Below are 5,132 nucleotides of genomic sequence, written 5' to 3'. Positions count from 1 at the left end.
ACTCAAGCTCTCTCAGTCTCCCGAAAGACTGAAGCATCCACAGGTATCTGTGTGTAAACATTAAATAACCTCTTGCACTTGCATCCAGTGGTCTGGTCTCGTCTCTTGGGGGCAAGGGCCTTCCCCCCGACAGGCTCCAAACTCTTGGGGTCTGCTGGGGTCTTTCATTGGAGGTCCCACCGAGATTGGGAGACCCTTCCCCCCTGGAGACTGACACTGACACCCACCAGGAGGTAAGTTGGCCAGCGCTTAATTTCTGTTTTATGTCGTCTCGTCATCTCGTTCATACATCTTTTACTTGTTGCTTGTTGCACAGCAATCGGTAATCGGCTAGTCGAGTCTGTAGGCGGCTAGAGAAGGAGCTGAAGGGGCTCAAACTTCTACCTGCCACCCTGGGAGACTTCCCAGGGATCTGGGGTAGCTAAGTTTACAAGTCCCACAACGAGTCCCAGGGATTCGTGGTTTTGGAGGGGCCAAGGGGCTTAAGACCCTCTGTGCCTCCAACTCAGTATCTGGTTTCAGTTTTACACCGAAGTCACTCTGCGCATCTTGGTACTGGCTGACTGTGTCTTCTGTCTTCTGTCTGTCTTGTCTATCTACTTGCTTCTTTATTTTGAAAAAGACATGGGACAATCTGTAACTACCCCTTTGAGTCTGACCCTAGATCACTGGAATGAAGTCCGGAGCCGAGCGCACAACCAGTCAATGGACGAAAAAGAAAAAGAGATGGCAAAACCGGTGTGCCTCCCAGTGGCCGACATTCAACATCAGATGGCCCCGAGATGGGACTTTCAACCTTGGTATTATCTTGCAGGTGAAGGAATGAGTCTTTGAAGCCAGGACCCACGGACGTCCTGACCAGGTGGCCTATATTGTCACCTGGGAAAATCTGGCCTCTGACCCACCCTCTTGGGTGGCTCCCTTTGTCACCCCCAAACACCCTTCTCAATCTCTCCCCAAGACTGAGCGGCCCCACTTTCACACTGCTCCCTCTTGGCCTTCTTCTGTACCACTCATTCCCTCTCAGGCACCTGCCAAATCTCAATTATATCCTGTCCTCAAGAAAGAGAAAACCCTCACTCCAAACCTATACTTCCTGCCGATGAGTCTGTTCTTATAGATTTGCTTTCAGAACACAGAGACCCCCCACCATATCAGCCCCCTACCCAGGGCACTGTAGGTGGCTGTGATGCCCAGCAAAGGGGTCCAGACAAGCCAGACAGTACCAGTACCACTCCTGCCCTGGACAACGGACAAGAAGAGACTACTGCAGACTCCCCGATAGCTGGCAGAATCCATGGTCGAAGGGAGACAGCCATGGAAGGAACCACCCGAGCCTTTCCCTTGCGCCAGACTGCCGGATGAGGGAGAAAAGGCCAATACTGGCCTTTCTCAGCATCTGACCTCTATAATTGGAACGCTAACAACCCCTCCTTCTCCAAAGACACTTTAGCTCTCTCTAATCTAATTGAATCCATTCTAATAACCCATCAACCCACTTGGGATGACTGGCAACAGCTTCTACAGGTCCTTCTAACATAGGGAGAAAAACAACATATCTTCTTGGAAGCCTGGGAAGAACATCTTAGGAGATAACTGGAGGCACACTCAGTTGCCTAATGAAATTGAGGAAGCTTTTCTCCTAAATCATCCCCATTGGGACTTCAACACTGCTGCAGGTAGGGGGCACATGCGCCTTTATCGCCAGCTACTCATAGCTGGCCTCCTCTACACATGGGACGCAGCTCCACGAATTTGGCTCAGGTAAGACAGATAACCCAGGGACCGGAGGAAACTCTGACTGCATTTTTGGAGAGGCTAAAGGAAGCCTACCATATGTATACACCCTTTGATCCTGATAGTAACGAGCAAAGGGGCAATGTTTCTCTGGCTTTCATTTGACAGTCAGCTCCAGATATTAGGACTAAGTTGTAGAGACTAGATGATTTATAAGATTATAGCCTGCAGGATCTCGTAAAGGAAGCAGAAAATATCTTTAATAAGAGAGAAACACCTGAGGAGAAAGAAGAAAGACTTAGAAAGTTGCAGGAGGAAAAAGAGGGCAAGTTAAAAAAAGGAGCTAGAGGACACACAGAGAGAAATAGAGAGAGAAAGAAAGAGAGAGAAGGAGAGAGAGAGAGAGAGAGAGAGATGGTAAGAACCAGAAAGAATTAAGCAAAGTCCTGGCCACTGTAGCTCAGAATAATCATAATGCAGGAAGTCAGGAAAGGAAGGGAGAAGGAAGGAGCCCAGGGTAGATCGAGACCAGTGTGCCTACTGCAAAGAAAAAGGCCATTGGGTCAAAGATTGCCCTAAGAGACCTAAAAATCAGAGGCGTGGGGACAGACCACAAAGACCAACTCAGCTGCTAGCCTTAGATGAAGACTAGGGCAGTCAGAGCCAGGAGCCTACCCCCCACCCCCTGAGCCCAGGCTAACCTTAGAGAGTCCAGAGGCAGCCAGTTATCTTCCTGGTGGACACTGGAGCCCAACATTCAGTTTTTAACGAAACAAACGGCCACTGAGTACCAAAACAGCTTGGGTACAAGGAGCCACCAGAGGGAAACAATATCGATGGACCACGGAGAGAAAAGTTCATCTCGCATCAGGTGAAATCTCACATTCCTTTTTGCATGTACCCCACTATCCATATCCATTACTGGGTCGAGGTCTACTGACTAAATTAAAAGCCCAGATCCATTTTGAAGGATCAGGAGGTAAAGTCTCTGGCCCACAAGGGGCTCCACTTCAAATATTGACCTTACAATTGGAAAATGAATATAGACTTTTAAAAAGCGTCCTGAACAGCAGGAAGGAAAGGACTTGTGGTTAAAACAATACCCCCGGCCTGGGCAGAAACAGGAGGCATGGGACTGGCCATACAACAGCTACCCCTAATAATTCTCCTGAAGGCAACAGTCACCCCTGTCTCAATTAAACAGTATCCCATGTCAAATGAGGCATATCAAGGAATCAAGCCCCACATTCGAGATTTTTAGACCAAGGGATCTTGATCCCCTGCAGATCCCCATGGAATACTCCACTTCTGCCTGTAAAGAAGCCAGCAACCAGGGATTACAGGCCAGTCCAAGATCTTAGGGAAGTCAATAAGCGAGTGGAGGACATTCACCCCATGGTGCCAAATCCCTATAACCTACTAAGCACCCTGCCTCCTACAAATACCTGGTACACTGTTCTGGACTGCAAGGATGCTTTCTTCTGCCTGAGGCTGAGCCCTCAGAGTCAGTTTTATTTGCTTTTGAATGGAAGGATCCAGAACTGGGTATTTCCAGGGCAATTGACCTGGACACACCTACCCCAGGGGTTCAAGAATAGGCCCACTCTCTTTGACGAGGCCCTTCACCAAGACATGGCAGTTTTCCGGATCAGGCATCCATCTCTGATCCTGCTGCAATACGTGGATGACCTTCCCCTTGCAGCCACCACTCAACAGGACTGCACAACAGGTACTGGGGTCCTATTACAAACACTGGGGAACCTAGGGTATAGAGCCTCTGCCAAAAAGGCTCAAATATGTAGACAGGAAGTCACCTATTTGGGATACAAGCTAATGGATGGGGAAAGATGGTTGACACCTGCTCGCCAAGAAACCATATCTTGCATACCCATCTCCAAAATCCAACCTCAACTTAGGGAAATTTTGGGACTGCAGGCTTCTGTAGACTCTCGATTCCGGGGTTGGCAGAAATAGCGGCCCCCCTTTTTACTCGCTAAACAAGCAAGACACACCTTTAGAATGGACTGAGGAACAACAGCAGGCTTTTGATGCTATCAAGCGGGCCCTGTTGTCCTCACCAGCCCTGGGCTTGCCAGATGTCACCAAGCCTTTTGAACTCTTTGTTGATGAAAAACAGGGCTATGCAAAAGGAGGTCTTAACCCAAAAGTTAGGACCCTGGAGACAGCCCATTGCCTACTTGTCCAGGAAATTAGGACCCAGTTGCATCAGGATGGCCTCCATGTCTCCGGATGGTGGCAGCGTTGCAGTCCTAATCAAGGACGCCACCAAATTGACTCTGGGACAGCCAATGATCATACTAGCACCATATGCAGTTGAGTCCCTCATCCATCAGCCACCAGATAGATGGCTATCTAATGCCCATCTAACTCACTATCAATCCCTGCTCCTGGATGTAGACAGGGTTCAGTTTGGGCTAATAGAAACCCTGAACCCAGCCACCTTGTTACCGCTGCCAGAGGAACCAGCATCCCATGACTGTCAGCAGATCCTTGCAGAGATGCATGAAATGTGGCCTGATATGACCCATCAACCCTTGAAAGATGCAGACTACACCTGTTCACGGGCAGCACCAGCTACTTGCTAAATGGTGACAGACAGGCAGGGGCTGCAGTGAGGAATGCCTCAGAGGTCATATGGGCCACTGCACCCCCTGGAGACACCTCTGCTCAGCCGAGCTGAACTCATTGCTCTGACTCAGGCTCTCCAGATGGCAGCAGGTAAGAAGCTTAATGTGTACACTGATAGCCGGTATGCCTTTGCCACTGCCCATGTCCATGGAGAAATTTATCGGAGAAGGGGCCTTTTAACATCAGAAGGCAAAGAAATTAAAAATAAAAATGAAATCTTGGCATTATTAAAGGCCCTGTTCCTTCCCAAGAAATTGAGCATAATGCATTGTCCTGGACATCAAATGGGGGAAAGCCTGGAGGAAAAAGGAAATCGCCTGGCTGATGAAACAGCCAAATAAGCAGCCTATAGGCCCCCAACTATTGACTATAAGCATATTGACTGAAAAGGAGACAGCTAAGACTCCAGATTGGGACTATGATGAAACAGATTTGGACATTGTTCAGAAACTAGGAGCAGATTATGACCCCAATCGGCAGTGTTGGGTCTACCAAGGAAAGACTAGGCTGCCTATAAAAATGGCAAAATATTCATAGATCACCTCCATAAACTGACTCATCTGAGTGCCAAAAGATGAAAAGTTTGCTAGATAGGCAAGAATTTGGAACTTAGCTTCTCAATCGGAATTTATTACTGGAACAAGTAACTGCCAACTGTCTGGCCTGTGCCCAGATCAAACAAGGAAAAACCAAACTGGATCCCGGGACCCGGCTTCATGGCCATAGGCCTGGTGTCCATTGGGAAA

General features: G+C 48.6%; 1 pseudogene; it reads left to right on the top strand.

The window, feature by feature from the left end:
* Positions 1-624: 624 nt before the first annotated feature.
* On the top strand, positions 625-1,989 carry LOC127237860 (uncharacterized; annotated as a pseudogene).
* The last annotated feature ends 3,143 nt before the right edge of the window (positions 1,990-5,132 follow it).

Source organism: Phodopus roborovskii, unplaced genomic scaffold, assembly GCF_943737965.1.
Source record: "Phodopus roborovskii unplaced genomic scaffold, PHOROB, whole genome shotgun sequence".
Lineage (NCBI taxonomy): Eukaryota > Metazoa > Chordata > Mammalia > Rodentia > Cricetidae > Phodopus > Phodopus roborovskii.
This window is presented reverse-complemented; position numbering and strand designations above follow the sequence as displayed.